The sequence below is a fragment of the Gymnoscopelus braueri genome, assembly GCF_963280865.1.
Source record: "Gymnoscopelus braueri genome assembly, chromosome: 10".
NCBI lineage: Eukaryota > Metazoa > Chordata > Actinopteri > Myctophiformes > Myctophidae > Gymnoscopelus > Gymnoscopelus braueri.
The window spans coordinates 2,698,011-2,716,917 of NC_137611.1; positions in this window are offsets into that span (position 1 = coordinate 2,698,011).

Here is an 18,907-nt window from a genome sequence, read left to right on the forward strand (position 1 = left end):
CATTTGAGTGCTTTTTCCACCACTGAAAACAAAGAAAAGTAGTTGTGCAAATCCACACAAACCAAAATAAGGCAGACCTGGATCAAAGGACGACAATCATATAAGAAACAAAAGAGACACTGTGGCTCCTTTGAGTGCAAAGTTATTGGCACATCCAACGTTTCAAGTCTATGCTCTTCTTAAGGTACAAAAGAAAAAAGGGCATTGAGCTAGAAATGTCACTTTTTGTTGGATGTGCCAATAATTTTGCATATAAGGGAGCCACAGTGTGCATATCTTCTTTGTTTCTTCCTGGAGGAAGGGGAACTCACCTTTGATGATGTGCTGGACCATCTGCACCCTCTGTATAGCACTCTGCCATTGAGGTTGGTGCAGTTCCCGTAACCAGGCAGTTAAATGACTGTAAAGGTCCTTACACACCGGGCCGGACCTAATTGGACACAGCCTTGCCCTGCCACACTGCAGACTGCTGGCTGGGCAAAGGAACTGTGGCTCAAACATGTCTTTCAATTACTTACGGAAATTGGATGACCCAGACTGACTTCATGATCTGGCTTTTTTTTTGTGGAGGAGGATATGGCAGATCACAAAAAAATTTGCTTAACACATTGAATCCGGGAACTTATTTGTGTCATTTTAGGTTTCTTTGGCTATTCAAAAATAGCAGATCTACAAGCTCATAGCACGGCACTGAGTGCCGTGCTATGAGCTTGTAGATCTGCTTCTGGTCATCTGATATAGATGTGTTTCTGGGGAGTCCCTGGAACAAAACATTTTGAGATGGGGGTCCGCGGCCAAATACATATTTTAAAAAAAAATCTAAGTCCTAAGAGTTTGTTACTATATCAGTCGTGCTCCAACTTTTCCATATCAAGGACCCCCAAAGAAATCTGTATTTGGCATAGAGTTAAAAATAATAGAGAGGGCACCCGAAATCCCCTCCCATCCACTTGCATTGAGTTGCTCACTCAGCGCATGAAGCGAATTCACCCCTTCTTCCAGGTTGGAAAGTGTGATGGGCGTAGCCTATTTGGGGTTAGTGTTACTGTGACACGTTCTGCGTCACAGAAGTGACGCGTTTTACGTCACCGAGGTGCGCGGCCCCGTGCGCAAGCTTGTGCGCAAGCTCGTGAGTCGAGCCCATTGGTCGAAACAGTTTTCGCTCGTACATTGTGCAGTGGCCCCGTCCGTTTAAGCTGCAGTACCTACGAATGGCCAGCATGTCCATTTCGCTTCAATACAACCACTGGGTTCTGGGGGCTTGGTATTTGGCCATGGACACCCATCTCAAAAGATGTTTTATAATATGTATGTGTGTATATATATATATATATATATATATATATATATATATATATATATACATATATTAATTAAAATATTTGATATTTTGATATTAATTAAAAGATTTGCACAAATCTTCCACGATTATAAATAATAGCAGATCTACAAGCTCATAGCGCGGCATTCGGTGCCGCGCTATGAGCTTGTAGATCTATTTTTGAATAGCCAAAGAAATCTTAAAATGACACAGATGCGTTCCCGGTCTGAATGGGTTAATGTTAACACAAGGCCACAACAAGGTTGTTACAGCGTACTATACGACAGCATTGGGGCCTTATAGTTCTGATGAAATGAGGTCTGTAGTGTGGCAGACCCAACTATATCCCAGAGCAACTAAGCTCATTTTCCCTCCTAGCAGCCCGTCGCGGCTCACAGGGATAAATAATGACAACATGGACAGACAGGGTACAAGGAGACCAGACGGGGTCTAATAAGGCCGTGGCTTTCCCTGTGGATCTCTGACATCATGCTGACGACACAGGGACGTGCTGGCCACTGGGAAATTCGGGAAAATTCCAGAACGGCCGCGCCATTTACGGGCCGCCAGACGGCCGATGGGCCACCCAAAATATTTTTTTTTTTTTTATAAAAGTTTTTTTTTGCTCCCGTTTTAGGATTATTATGGTAATTTCCGGGTCGCGCGGCCCAATTATTAGTTACGTTACTGTTGGGCTGGGACGTTTTTCAGCAGCGGCGTAATTTACATAGGGTTGCTGGGTTAAAACGCCCAAAACGCTCAATGTGTCGCGATGCGACGCATTGAGAGCTTGTAGATCTGCTATTTTCAAAAACAGAAAACAAAAAAGGGGGAAATTTAGACATTTTGCATAATGAGTACTTTTACTTTTGGTCCATTTTTATGCCAATACTTTTGTACTTTTACTCAATAAAATATTGAATTCTGGACTCTACATTGCAGTATTGATACTTTTACTTAACAAAATGTGAGTACTTTTTCCACCACTGGTCAGTACTGTAATGCCATCCATCAGATGTTACAGTATTGGACCAGAGTGTGAGCTGATGAGCTTCATTGTGCTGCTGGTGTTCAGTCAAGGCACCATCATATCCCTGGAACCGCAGTTTACAATCCTCTCTGGATCACGGCCCACATGATGACTTCTCATCGATCCTGTGTGCTCTCGTTGCATTAGATCAGGGGTGGGCAACTTTGTAGATGGTGAGGGCCACAAAATTTCCTCAATCACTCTGGGGGGCCGCATTGTTTATCGGCAGGGACCCCCCCCCCCCCCCCCGCCCCTGTTTATCGGCACTCTCGCCAGTAGTACCCCATGACTCAAAAAGCCCATAATAGTCACATAATGTGATAAATAAGGGATATTAACTATTATTATTTGTTATAACTTTGTTTTTATTTAGCATTTAGTAATGCTTCTATCAACTTACTACAGCTGTAGGCTACTGCTAAACAAAACTTCACATTCCTGAGTATGCCTTTCAGAGTATTGCTGTAACCGTGGCTTAAAAATATACAAAAATGAACACTAGAATTATAGTTAATAAGGCTTCTATTAAAATAAACGAGAGCGCGCTCTACTGGTGGACTGTTGTAATTAAAATGGTTCATGGAAAGTTGCATGTTTGGAACAGTTGAAGGCAATAGTTCACCATTTCGGATATGTTTAGATGACTTTGTTTTTCTTTGTGATTAAAAACATTAAAAATAATAATAAGTGTAATAATCATTATTATTATTATTTTATTTATTTTTTTATTTTGGCCTGGGGCCGCATTGAGTGACGGTGCGGGCCGCCAGTTGCCCATCCCTGCATTAGATCATACATGGGCAACTGGCGGCCCGTGGGCCACATGCAGCCCCCACCTTCGGAATACTGTATAATGTATTATTGAGTTCAGCTGTTACAAATTCCAAACATGCAAACATGACCCGCTTTAATTACTTCAGTCTATATTAGTAGATTAATGGCTCGTACGATTTTATTGTCTTTTTTTATTTCCAAAGTATTTGTATTTAAGTTCATAAAGTTAACATAAGTATAACTAAATGCTTTTGAAATTAAATAAAAAATTAACTTTTCAGGATTCCAATAAAAAAATAGAAAAAATAGCATATCAACAAGCTCACTTTTCAGCTTGTCTATTTTCCCTACTTTTGTGTGACATAGAATGACGAAGTAGGGCATAAATTATGAAAAAAGTTAAAATACGGAGATAAGAGTGCCCTAGGGTATGGGCACTGATGACGCGGAGGAGAGGACACGCCCCCCCAGCGCATTTGATTTTTATACATGAATGCAAATGTAAGACGTCTGTGAAACTGACTTCAAATTAAATCCCTCCGTCAGTGGCTCAGAGTTAACAGTCCAAGACACAGTGCATACTGCATACTGCACAGCTCAGAGTCTCCTGTGATACGTTTGGATCTGTGCATACAGTATACACTCCATAATTGAAATTGGAAGGTCAAACAGACATTGATGGATATTGCCGTGTGAGTTTCTGGACGTCCACTGCGGGTCATATCATGGAGCACTTCAATCTAGCCGGACAGGGTAGGGAAATCAATCAGCGGAAATTAATGACCTCTGTATGCACTACATAATCAGGTGTGGAAAGGAAGGCTGCTCTCCATATTTCACTAATAAGTGCCCACATCATCACCGACACACGCACGCACACACACACACACGCACACACACACACACACACACACACACACACACACACACACACACACACACACACACACACACACACACACACACACACACACACACACACACACACACACACACACACACACACTCGCGCGCATACACACACACCCCAGTGGTGTAAATTACATTTACTCAAGTACTGTACTTACGTAACATTTTGAGGTATTTTTACTTTATTGGAGTATTTCAAATTTTCTGTACTTTTACTTCTACTCCACTACATCTCAGAGGCAAATATTGTACTTTTACTCCACTACAATTATTTGAAAACTTGAGTTACTAGTTACTTTTTGGATTTAGATTATTATTACAAAATATACATTTACCACTTCAGCCCTATATACATTTCAGCCGTTTGAAAATAGACGATCTACAAGCTCACAATGCGTCGGCATACAACGCATTGTGAGCTTGTAGATCTGCTATTTTTGAAAATTTTTCGAAGATATTTTATGCATTGTTTGTTGTGTATTGTGTATACATTTGAAAACTTGTGAAACGGGACATTCTGCCTAATGAGTACTTTATACTTTTTAAGTACATTTTGATGGCAATACTCTTGTACTTTTACTCGAGCACGAGTACTTTTAGTTAAGTAAGAAATGTGAGTACTTTTTCCACCACTGAAACACACACACACACACACACACACACACACACACACACACACACACACACACACACACACACACACACACACACACACACACACACACACACACACAGCACCATGTCTGCTTTCATCTCACACAGCAGCACACCCTGGCTTCATGTCTCTCTCCATTTGTGTCTCAATAGTTTCCTTCCTGTCTGGTCACCCCCCTCCCCCCCCCCCCCCCCATGTATCTGTCTTTGTCTGGTTCTCTCATCCTGTTTCTCTCACTCTCTCATCCCCTCGTTGTTCTCTGTTCTTCATGTGGGAATCTGTGACCTTTTGTCTTATTGACTGGATTATTTCCCCTCATTGTGGTGTTGTTACTCTGCTCTGTTTTGGGGAGAATAATTCAGGGTGGTTTTTTTTTGTGTGTGAACAAGTCCCTCACCTCCTCCTTCTTCTAGTCCTCCTCCTCCTCCTCTTCCTCCTCTGTTGCACGATGAACTTTTCAACGGATTTCAGAGCCACAGGAGGTGGTGATGACGCTGAGGTTTTTACGCTCAAAAGAACTGCAGGGTATTTTATGCACCCGGAGCTTAAGTAAGAGCATTACCGTGCCTGTCAATATTTACCTTTCTGTAGCCGTGGGGGCAAAATAAAGACTCCTCCCATGTTGTTATTGTGTATGAATCTCAAGTCTAACCAGTGGATGTTATAACATGAAGGTCTGTAGCATTTCATGATGCCGGAATACGACCCCAGACTTTGCCACGCGGCATAATAATTGTAAAACGACTTCCCTATTGCCTTTGTTTATGATTCCATTGCTTTTATAATACTTTTTTTTCCCAGCTAAATCTGCGGCTGGAGAGTCGTTTACTTGTATTTTGAGAGCATCTGGCACTTTAGAGAGAAAACAGGGCGCGTATTATGAGTAGTATCATATGAGCAGACTTGAATGTTATGATGACATTTACAGTCTATTTGAACCTTGTCAGCTTATTCCAACAATGGCTATTTGAACAGAAGCATACATACTGTAGAGATGGCTTTTATATTTTTCAAACACTGCATACATTTAAAGGTTATATGACATTAATTTTCACTTTTTTCACTAGTTTTTTGGAGGGTTTTATGACCTCAATTACACCCTAAAAACCTGAACTTTGAACATTCAGTGGATTTTCTGTGGTCTGGGGTTTTCTGAATAATTAGGCTGAAAAGTAATCTGAAGTCACAGGCCATTAATCCCGCCCACTCTCCTCCTCGCCCTTCCCCTCCCCTATCCTTTCCTTTGGGGGGGGGGGGGGGGGGCGGAGCAGAGGTGATGATTAACAGGCAAAATCCCTCAACAGCGACACCCGTAGGCAAAGATTTATTTTTTCAATGCAGTTGAAAAGGCTTTAGAAATGTGAGAGAAAAACACCTGCAATGGCTCACTAGAGTGGAATTTTCAGTTTAAACTTTTTATACACGTTTGAAGGACCATGACAAAGACTTTTAATGTGTTGTAAAACTGAATGTCATTAAACCTTTAAGGACCTCCTTGAAAACAAGATGGGTTTATCCTTTCAATAAAGGTGCTATACAGAATACTATATACAGATCTCTGCTACTATCACTCACCAATGTTCATTCTTTTAGCTATATTCTGTTTTGTTGCTGCAATTTTCTTTTTTTTGTAAACAAGCCTTGAATGTTCTCAAACACTCAATACATTATTGAGCGGCCTTTAAAGTGAAGGGAATTCACACATTCCTTCTCTTTGGTTGACTAACACTACCCAAGGTATTTGAAGATATATCTTCAATTGTTTTCATCCAAAGAGCTGCGTTTAACCTTTTGGGGAAATATTGACAGGTGTTGCCTGTCTGCATTTCATTATACAACTATTTCAGGTAAACAGGGAACCAAAAACATTTATTAGGCCACAAGTTGCAGTAAAAGTCAAAATGGATTAGATCAGTGGTTCTCAACCAGTGGTCCGGGGACCACCAGTGGTCCTTGAGGGGGTTCCATGTGGTCCCCAGCTAAATGATGGAGGGTTGGTAACCAAATGGACCCTTATTAGATTTTTAACTCTTGAGAGTGTAAAATTAAACCAAATGGACCCTTACGGGTTCCATTTTACACTCTCAAGAGTTAAATTACTGTTAAACATCTGCATCACTTAATTAAATAATTGTTATTTTGATCAACGTTGGCCTGTTATCTCTCCTAGTAGTACCAACATCAATACAACATGGAATTGTGGACAAAATTGAATCCAACGATAACAAAATATTCCTGGATCTGAGAGTCTAAATCCCATCAAACGCTGGTTCCGGGGCTCAAACGCCGACTAAATAATGCACCTTGATATGAAAATGGTTGAAAACCACTGGCTCAAACGGCTCAGCTGCTGTAATCATTTCTTAAGAATGTTTTCCTCCCGAGGGAAACCACACTGATTGCACTCAGTAGAGAACAGTCTACTGATTGCTATTCACTATATGCAATTGTCAGAAAAGGCTATTTTCCCCTGAGATTATGTCATTTTGACCTTGGTGAAAGGAAATTGTCTGAATTTCTACAGTGCCTTTATCCAAAGCACTTAACAATGTGCATTACATTTACCCTTTCACACGCACGCACGCACACACACACACACACACACACACACACACACACACACACACACACACACACACACACACACACACACACACACACACACACACACACACCAACACACCAACGCACGCAGGCACGCACACACACACGCACGCACGCAATAGAGCAGTGTTCTTTTGAGCAGAGGAACACATCCTGTTGATGTTTTACTCTATATAAGAGTTCTTATGTCTTTAGTCTTTAGAGATTAGTTATTGTATACTACAGTCAACTGTACTCCTCGGGCTATGGGATACAAACTCTTGTGCAGTGGTGTAAAGCAACTAAGTACATTTACTCAAGTAATGTACTCACGTACAATTTTTAGTTTACTGGAGTATTTCCAATTGTCTATACTTTTACTTCTACTCCACATCTCAGAGGCAAATATTGTACTTTTACTCCACTACAAGTATTTGATAACTTTAGTTATTTTGCAGATATAAATTATTACATTATAAAACACACATTAACCACTTTAGCCCAATTTTATACCTATAGCCGATCTACAAGCTCACAACACAACGCGTTGTGAGCTTGTAGATCTGCTATTTTCAAACATTCTAGTACTTTTACTTTTGGTACTTTAAGTACATTTTGATACCAATACTTTTGTACTTTTACTCAAGTCCATTTTGTAACTCCGGACTTTTACTTGTAACAGAGTACTTCTACATGGCAGTGATACTTTTACTTAAGTAAAACATTTTGAGTACTTTCTCCACCACTGCTCTTATGAGATCTAAGCACCGAGCTCTTCGGGGGATGGGATCCATGGGGGACTATAGGGAATCCAATGGAATAGAATAGAACTCTCTTATCAAAATAAGCCAGGACTTTCCTTTATCTGCCTGGATGGAGAGGAATCCGCCGCCCGGGGCTGACTTTGCATCTAAAGCTTCTTCCTGTTGTTCTGCCTTTTACAAGGAAAGCTTCACAAAGACCCCGTCCAGCTGTGGAGAGCCCGACCATATGGCCACATGCAATGAGACCTGAGCGGCACGTGTGTGCAGTGGTGTAAAGTAGCTAAGTACACGTACTCAAGTACTGTACTTATTATATTTTATATATTTTTACTTTATTGGAGTATTTCCAATTTTCAGTACTTTTACTTCTACTCCACTACATCTCAGAGGCAAATATTGTACTTTTACTCCACTACAATTATTTGAAACTTTAGGTACTAGTTACTTTACATTTATCGATTTTTATATTATAAAACATACATTAACCACTTCAGCCATATTTTATACATAGGCTATTTGAAAATAGCCGATCTACAAGCTTGCTTTGTGAGCTTGTAGATCTGCTATTTTCTTTTTTGAAAACTTGTGAAATGGAACATTCTGCAGGAATACTTTTACTTTTGGTTCTTTATGTTTTTTTCAGTACTTTTTTTTATTTTTTTTTACTCAAGTCAATTTTGAATTCTGGGCTTTTACTTATAATGTAGTATTTCTACATTGCAGTATTGATACTTTTACTTAAGTACAACATTGAGTACTTTTTCCACCACTGCATGTAACCTGGCTGTCACACAATCCTGAGCATTTTCACTGACTGTAATGTTTTGTTGTTGTTGACTTGTGTACAGTAAAATATCCTCTATGGAAAGTTAACCAATCATAACCAAAATAATTCACTGCAACTCCCACCACTCCCAGTTTGACATACATGTTACTCCCTTGCCTAATCCATGTTAAGTCTACAGCTACTGAGTTCTTGGATCTTATAATTGTATTTTAAATATATATTGCTCTCCCTTTCAATCTCTCCCTCTGATTTTTCATCTCTCGACCTCTTTCAACTCAATCCTTGTCTTTGTCTCTCAGTCTCTCTCTCTCTATTATTTTCTTTCATGACAGCGCTTGCTTGCTTTCTCTCTCCTCCTGTGTCTTTCTTCTCTATCTTCTCTCATGGTGCTGTATCTCTCTGGAATTCTGTCTGGCTCTTTTTATAACCAGTAGCCTACTCTCTCTTCCTCGGGGAGTATCTTTGGCATGGGTTGTTCTGCTCTCAAAGGGAGGTGTTTACTCTCTTCTCAAATCTGCTTAGACTCAGCAACATTGAAGAGTTTGGCCCATAACCAACCATCCTCAGCTACACCGTAGTTATTTCTTTATTTCTTTATTTCTTTCACACTGCAGTCGCTGCATGCAACTGCTATATCAGCCAATACGCATGATTACTCCTTTACCAAGAGGAAATATTTTTTGGAAAATGTGCTAACACTTTGGCAATGGTGGAAAAAGCACTACATTTTTTTACTTAAGTAAAAGTATCAATACTGCAATGTGTACAAGTAAAAGTCCAGAATTCAAAATGTACTTGAGTAAAAGTACACACGTATTGGTATCAAAATGTACCTAACTTACCAAAAGTAAAAGTAGGCTATACTCATTATGCATCATTTCACGTTTTCAAATGTATAAACAATAACATCTTTTGAAAATAGCAGATCTACAAGCTCACGACGTGTTGTGAGCTTGTAGATCTGCTATTTTCAAAGGATTTCTATACATTTTTAAACTTGTGAAATGGGACCTTCTGCATTAAGAGTGTACTTTTGCTTTTGGAACTTGAAGTAGGGCCTACATATTGATGCCAATACTTTTGTACTTTTACTAAAGTACATTTTGAATACCGAACTTGTACTATTTATACAATAGGGTATTGATACTTTTACTTAAAGGATCTACACCATGAATTTAAAAAAAATATTTGATATTTAATATCATATGGTGTATGTCTATGGTGTATGTCTATATGGTGAGCCTAAATCATCACTCAGATATACTCATCCCAAGTCAATTGTCTCTGGCTTATACAGCACTTTCAGCTGCAATACCAAAACGTCCTTTTGGGCAGGGGGGTCTACTGAGCAATTCTGTCTGGCCATCATCAATGCAATGGCAAGGCAAGTGATGTCACTTGCATTGCCATTCTGAAATGGCCTGTTCAGACACGCCCATTCTGAAAATCTCTGAAATGAGAATGAATGACTGAATGTTAATGTTGGGGTACAAGAGACACTGGGGAGCCCAAAAAATACCCCCCCCCCAAAAAAAAAAAATGAAATTCATGGTGTGGACCCTTTAAGTGTAACAAAATGAGTACTTCTTCCATCACCGCTCCTCTCTCCTCTCCTCTCAGCATCCAACGAAAAAGAATATAACAGGCAACCCAACCAACTCTCTTGCCAGAACTCACAGGAAACATTCACTTTCTCTCGTGTAAAGAGCCTCCAGCGCTCAGCTCAGCTCCTCAGGGAAATAACTTTACATTTCCACATACAGCCATCACAGGCCAGGCCTCCTACTTTGTGTCTTTGTAAAGGCAGGATGGCAGCAGCATCTAGTAATGGATATAGAAGTGGAGCTTTATCAACAATAACCTTCTGTATTTTTCATGTGTCTCCGTCTCCGTCTAAGAAAGCATTATTGTGACGGCGAGTGGATGTAGAAACACAGAATATTTTTCCGTTTCCCCCCTCGCTTAGTTTTCATTTGTTTTGGTGGAGGGGATAAAAGATGGTAACGTTGTGCCTTTGTGCTTTTGTATTTCTTTCAAACTATTCATAATGTTTGTCATATTCAAACTCAATTATGTCGGCTCTCTCTCTCTCTCTTCAGTGTTTTCTGGTTTACAGTATTATATACTGTAGATAGATACGCTTCACAAAATCTCCCAGTGCCAATCCCTCCATCTGTCCCCAGATATTGTACTTTTTCAACACAGTCTCACTCCCAAGAAGGCACATATTGCCTTTTGGTCAGAACCCCAGGAAGGCACTATGTGTCGTCCAGGGGCGCCTGCGACTGCATTATGCGCCTTCCTGGGTCGGCAATATGTGCCTTCTTGGGAGTACTAGTCACTTTGCAGATATACATTATAAAACATACATTAACCACTTTAGCCCTATTTCATACTTAGGCTATTTGAAAATAGCCGATCAACAAGCTCACAACGCGCCACATCGCGACTTCTCTCTCTTTTTTTTTATCTCCATACTTCCAATTGTCTATACTTTTACTTCTACTCCACTACATCTCAGACGGAAATATTGTACTTTTACTCCACTACAATTATTTGAAACTTTAGTTACTAGTTACTTTGTAGTTTTACATATAATTATTACATTATAAAACATATATTAACCACTTTAGCCCTATTTCATACCTATAGGCTATTTGAAAATAGCCAATCTACAAGCTCACAACGTGTCGCATCGCGACGCGTTGTGAGCATGTAGATCTGCTATTTTCAAACATTTCAGTACTTTTACTTTTGGTACTTTAAGTACATTTGGACACCAATACTTTTGTACTTTTACTCTACTTCTCTCTCTCTCTCTCTTTTTTAATATCTCTCTAGCTCTCCCTCTCTCAGATATATCTCACATTGCAGCGTCAACTCTCTGACTGTTGTTGGTTTTTGAAGAGTTCCTAGTCTTCTTCCTGCGCTCTCCTTTATCCCTCCATCTGTCCCCCAAACCCCAGACAGTCTGACTGGATAAGCCCTGGTGGATCTTCACAAACTTTCTGCTATTGTGAGATGAGTTTCATTTAATCATTTCAATCACCTTCTCTGAGACTCCCCTGACTTCCCCTTCTTCCTCACTTTAATCATTATTGATTCTTTCTTTCTTATCTAACAGAAATTAAAAAGCCAAAGAATAGGAATACCCAAAAAATACCCCCCCCCCCAAAAAAAAAAAATGAAATTCATGGTGTGGACCCTTTAAGTGTAACAAAATGAGTACTTCTTCCATCACCGCTCCTCTCTCCTCTCCTCTCAGCATCCAACGAAAAAGAATATAACAGGCAACCCAACCAACTCTCTTGCCAGAACTCACAGGAAACATTCACTTTCTCTCGTGTAAAGAGCCTCCAGCGCTCAGCTCAGCTCCTCAGGGAAATAACTTTACATTTCCACATACAGCCATCACAGGCCAGGCCTCCTACTTTGTGTCTTTGTAAAGGCAGGATGGCAGCAGCATCTAGTAATGGATATAGAAGTGGAGCTTTATCAACAATAACCTTCTGTATTTTTCATGTGTCTCCGTCTCCGTCTAAGAAAGCATTATTGTGACGGCGAGTGGATGTAGAAACACAGAATATTTTTCCGTTTCCCCCCTCGCTTAGTTTTCATTTGTTTTGGTGGAGGGGATAAAAGATGGTAACGTTGTGCCTTTGTGCTTTTGTATTTCTTTCAAACTATTCATAATGTTTGTCATATTCAAACTCAATTATGTCGGCTCTCTCTCTCTCTCTTCAGTGTTTTCTGGTTTACAGTATTATATACTGTAGATAGATACGCTTCACAAAATCTCCCAGTGCCAACGCTTACATTCCCACGCACGCACGCACGCACGCACGCACGCACGCACGCACGCACGCACGCACGCACGCACGCACGCACGCACGCACGCACGCACGCACGCACGCACGCACGCACGCAGTGGAAAGTACATTTACTCAAATACTGCACTTAGTACAATTTTGAGGTATTTCTACTTCACTGTAGTATTTCCAGTTTTCAGTACTTTTACTGCTTTTACTTTTACTACATCTCAGAGAAAATATCGTACTTACAATTATTTGAAAACTTTAGTTACTAGTTACTTTGCAGATATAAATTATTACATTATAAGACATGCATTAACCACTTTAGCCCTATTTTATACATAGGCTGTTTGAAAATAGCCTATGTCGCATCGCGATGCGTTGTGAGCTTGTGGATTGGCTATTTTCAGTACTGTCAGTACTTTTACTTTTGGTATTTTAAGTATATTTTGATGCCAATGCTTTTTAACTTTTACTCAGGTACATTTTGAATTCCGGGCTTACACTCGTAACAGAGTATTTGTCCATTGCAGTATTGATTCTCTTACTTACAGGTAGTGTAAGTGATTTTCTTTGGTTAAAATAAGTATTACATAGCAAGATAACAATTTCATCCAATCAGGATAGAGAACTCAGTCAGGATACATATTAAACAAGTGAATTTGGAAGTGATGGCACAAAGAAATTACTATACAAATGAAGCTGATAAATGGGTTATCTCTCCTGATTGTATGACCTTTTTGTCACCTATCTGAACATTTTCTGTTTATTAAAGACGGGGTGCCGTGATTTTCAGTGATCCCCCCCCCCTAAAACATAATCATCAGGTATTATGGTTATACTAGGAGGACGATTTTTTTCAAAAAAGTGTACAGAAAGTGTTAAAATTTTGTTTTCATGTGGACACGCCTCCAGTTCATTAAGTATACCTGGTTCTCACCTTAGCACCTCCTCCACCACCTTAGCACCACCCACCTGTCCTAGGGTCCCTCCTCATGCCCACACCTGTTGTGTTATGATAATGAGGGGGAGGGTATAATTTTACTATTGGCACGTTTGACCCTCAAGGTTTCAGCCTTCAGGAAGAAACTCAAAATAGTCAGAGAAGACATAAAACACCATAAAAACACCACCAGGGGGCTTAATGAATCAGCCTCATAGACACATGAAAAACAGAAAAAGTGCAAAACCATGATGGCACCACCTCTTTAAAGAGCTGGAGAGACATGGAGACTCCTGTTACTGAGCAAACATTTTATAGCAATGATTACTATCACAATATAGAGCTTTAACCTTTCAACCAAAAAAAAACGTTTTGTTTCAACCAAAAAATATCACTTTACCCTACCTATAAATAAAACAATTGTAGTACTTTTTTCCCACCTCTGCTCTCACACGCACATGTGCGAGTGTGTTTTTTTTCTGGGGATGGGGAGAGAGTCTTGTGAAGCCTGGAGTATATCAAGTGCCACACGGCAGGCAGCCCTATGGGAGATGACACTATGTGACCTCGGGGTGAGCGCTCGCATTGCACGCTTCGCTCGCCTCCGCTCTCCACTGACTCCTCAGGTTCCTGCGGGTCACAAAGCACCGACACAACAACGAGGCAGGAATACGCTTTCACACCCCGATGGTTTGTTTTCCTCCTTAACCGCTATCTCTGCTTCTCTCTCTCTTTTCTTTATCTCTATACTCTCTCTAGCTCTCCCTCTCTCAGATATATCTCACAGACACAGTGTCGCTCAACTCTCTGAGTCACTCCGTATATAACACTGTTGTTGGTTTTTGAAGAGTCCCTTGTCTTCTTCATTCTTCCTGCTTTCTCCTTTATCCCTCCATCTGTCCCCAGATATTGTACTTTTTCAACACAGTCTCACTCCCAAGAAGGCACATATTGCCTTTTGGTCAGAACCCCAGGAAGGCACTATGTGTCGTCCAGGGGCGCCTGCGACTGCATTATGCGCCTTCCTGGGTCGGCAATATGTGCCTTCTTGGGAGTACTAGTCACTTTGCAGATATACATTATAAAACATACATTAACCACTTTAGCCCTATTTCATACTTAGGCTATTTGAAAATAGCCGATCAACAAGCTCACAACGCGCCACATCGCGACTTCTCTCTCTTTTTTTTTATCTCCATACTTCCAATTGTCTATACTTTTACTTCTACTCCACTACATATCAGACGGAAATATTGTACTTTTACTCCACTACAATTATTTGAAACTTTAGTTACTAGTTACTTTGTAGTTTTACATAAAATTATTACATTATAAAACATATATTAACCACTTTAGCCCTATTTCATACCTATAGGCTATTTGAAAATAGCCAATCTACAAGCTCACAACGTGTCGCATCGCGACGCGTTGTGAGCATGTAGATCTGCTATTTTCAAACATTTCAGTACTTTTACTTTTGGTACTTTAAGTACATTTGGATACCAATACTTTTGTACTTTTACTCTACTTCTCTCTCTCTCTCTCTTTTTTTTTATCTCTCTCTAGCTCTCCCTCTCTCAGATATATCCAAGCCCCCAGAGTTGCTGAGAAACATTGAAGCTGCCACCCCAGTGGCCAAAGCGGGAACTGCAGGCGGGGAGAAATACATGCACGCGCAAAACATGCTGAGATATTTATATTTATACATATAAATATGTAAACATATTATACATACATACATATGCATTTACATATAAATATGCATCTCGAGTGTATTTAATAAATATCTCGCGTTCAATCCTTGACACACGGGCTGCCGTAGAACGCAAAAAGGACACTAGTGCGCATGCTCATAACTCTATGGGGATACAAAATCGAACCAATAATTCTACTTCCGGCAGGTTTCCGGGTGCTTCAAAACGCCAGTGAGCACATTCATTGAAATGATAGCTGGGGGCGGGGCAATCCGCCCTCTAGTTATATTATACCTCTATGGATATATCTCACATTGCGGTGTCAACTCTCTGACTGTTGTTGGTTTTTGAAGAGTTCCTAGTCTTCTTCTTCCTTCTTCCTGCGCTCTCCTTTATCCTACCATCTGTCCCCATCTGTCCCCCAAACCCCAGACAGTCTGACTGGATAAGCCCTGGTGGATCTTCAAAAACTTTCTGCTATTGTGAGATGAGTTTCATTTAATCATTTCAATCACCTTCTCTGAGACTCCCCGGACTTCCCTTCTTCCTCACTTTAATCACTATTGATTCTTTCTTTCTTATCTAACAGAAAAATTAAAAAGCCAAAGAATAGGAATGCCAACGCTCCATGCCTATCAATGGAACCAACAGTTGTCAAAAAAAACCAAACGTCATATTTCAATGCAAACTACATTTCAGCCGATTAAAGGGATAGTTCATCCCCAAAATGACTTTTTTTCTATCGATAGTCACCCCATGTAGACTTAAGTTGAATTCATGGATATCTCCTACCGGAACCGCTGCCTACCCGTCCGCCGGTCATCAAATTATTAGGGTGACCATACGTCCTCTTTTACCCGGACATGTCCTCTTTTGGGGTGCTGTCCGGCCTGTCCGGGGGGGGGGTTTATAAAATCCTTCAAATGTCCGGTGTTTTGGGATTATTTTTTTCTTTTACAATGAAAGCGCTAACTATGGTACTTCCGTAACCCCGGTTTTGTAAATTGCGAACGAGTGGTTCACATTATAGTGTTGCCATGTCCGAATATTTACCGCAACTTCAAAAACAAAAATGTGCTTCTTTTTCTGGCTTGTTTTGGAGGAATGTTTCCTTATTTCTCTCACGAGACTTGGCAACACAGCTGCTGATAGGCTGGAGGCACACGTGACCAAACACACACACACGCTCACACACACACACAGTCACACACACTCACACAGACACACTGAACAGCATACATCGCGCTCAGCGCTGCCTGTCATTCATTGCTCCCCGACTGAGAAAAGTTACACAGACAGAGGCGGAGAAAATGCCGAAACGCAAATGCAACTTCACAGACGAAATGCGCAAAAAGTACCCGTGTTTTCGTCTGGGTCGTGACAAATGTGAAGCAGAGTGTACTGTTTGCAAAGCAGGAACATATGTCTCCGTGGCAAATAAAGGTTCGTCAGACCTGCAAGCCCATATTGCCACTTCAAAGCACAAGAAAGCTGTGCAAGGCGAGACTTCTTCTGCCAAATTGACCGACTATAATAATGTATAATAATGGGGTACCTTACTTGTTCTAAGATAAGTCTAAGACTTGAGAGAGAGGTTATTTTATTTTGTTAAAAAGCTGAATGTTCATACAGAACTTAACATGAAATATTATAGAGCATATTTGTATGAGAGTGATTATTTTGTTATCTACCTCTCTTTTCTTTTTGTTTAAATGTTGAGGCATTAGCCATAGGAGACATTATTTTGAAGAATTAGCTATAACATTGAAGAACAGGCTACTTCTCTATTTTCTTTTGTTTATAATTAACATGTTTTGAGGCATTTTTTACATTTTTACATTATAGACATGAGGGGTTATTTTGAATAATGGGGTACCTCACTTGTTCTAAGATAAGACTTGTTGAGAGAGAGATGTTATTTTATTTTCTTAAAAAGCTGAATTATTAATTTAAGCTGTGATTATTTTGTTATCTGAAACAAACAGAGGAGACATGCTTTAAATAAATAAATATATTATTTATAAAGCAATATTTTTCAGTACCTCAAAGAGGCCCAGAATTAACCGAATTAAGGTACCAAAAAAAAAAACCAAAAGTTACAAATCCGGGGGACAACCGCAAAAAAAATCAGAATATGGTCACCCTAAATTATTGGCTTAGAAATGAGACAAAAACAAAATAATATCCATGAATTCAAGTCTCCATGGGGTGACTAATCGAGATTTTGGGTGAACTATACTTTCAAGCATTTTCTTGTTGGCTCAGGCAGGGGCGTAACTACCCTGACGCAGACAACACAGTTGCGTTGGGGCCCAGAGTCATTTGGGGCCCAGAGTCATTTGGGGCCCAGAGTCATTTGGGGCCCAGAGTCATTTGGGGCCCACCTGGGCCGTCTGTAAAATAACATAATAAATACACACAGAGATGCAATGACAGCTGAGTTGACCGAAGTTTGGCGAAGCCCGCTGGCTGCTGCTAGCGGGCCATCTGTGCTGGGCTTCTTTTCTGTAAAGTCGCTTGTAAATATTGGTAGTTGCAGGTCGTGTTGTTTTGGCCTTGTAATGGCAATTTCGTTCATCCCTTGTTCCAATATTGCACATTATTTCAGAGGAGTTGTGTATGGAGTGATCCTACGCAGTAGAAAAGTAAAAAACAAACTAGATGGAAGTCCAGTCCAAAAATCCAGTTTTAGGTGCATTTATTGTAGTTGCAGTTTGTTATGAACATACCATTGATATATTGCAGTGTCATTTCTGAAGTGAATCTCTGGGTTTGTGGTTCTGTCCGTCTCCTTCTCCTTTCTGCTGGTAAAAACTGTGTGGCTCCTCACCAACCTGTGTCCCCTGTCCTATGATCTACCTAATCAGTGCCCATGTGACCCCTTAAATAACCACCCAGTGCAGTCCAAACTAGAGCCCGCCACCAAGTGTCCAAAAGTAATAATGCCAAAACTACCAAATCATAATTATAACACCATTGAAATGGCTCCTACAGGGCTTGTTTATAAAGTGTAGTTGCTTATTTGTGCTTGATGTTTAAACCAGTGGTTCTTAAGCATTTTCATGGCAAGGACCCCCAGATTCATACATATTTGTCCATGGGCCCCCCATCAGAAAATATTTTGTGGCAAGTTTTTTTTGCAGATCTACAAGCTCACGACGCTTCTTTTGGGCTTCTTTTCATACACCTGGTTGCTTGTTTCTCTTGCAAAATCTGGCAAGAGAAAGGAATTAACAGGCATAACCTCTAAATTGAGGAGAAAAAGAGAGAACAAAATAATTATTTGTTTCTGAAGAAAAAAACATGGCGTTTCTGACATGCATGTTATGCAGTTATGTAGCCATCCATATGTTTATCACCTGCACTGTATGTGCTTCTTTTTTATATTAATAAAAGTTTCAATATTGCTTATTTTGTAACGTACTCTCTGGGCCACTTTGGAAACCCGTGTTTCCCACAGTTTTTGAAGTGGGTCACTTGCACACCACCGGCTAAAGAAGAAAAGAAGAAAGAGAGAAAAGTTGTTTTCCCTCTCCTTCAACAACTGAAGCAAGACCAAAAAAAAAAGAGCAGAAAAGAAATAAGAAATAAAGCAGAGAGAGGGCCTAGAGGTGAGAGAGTTTGACAGACAAGTT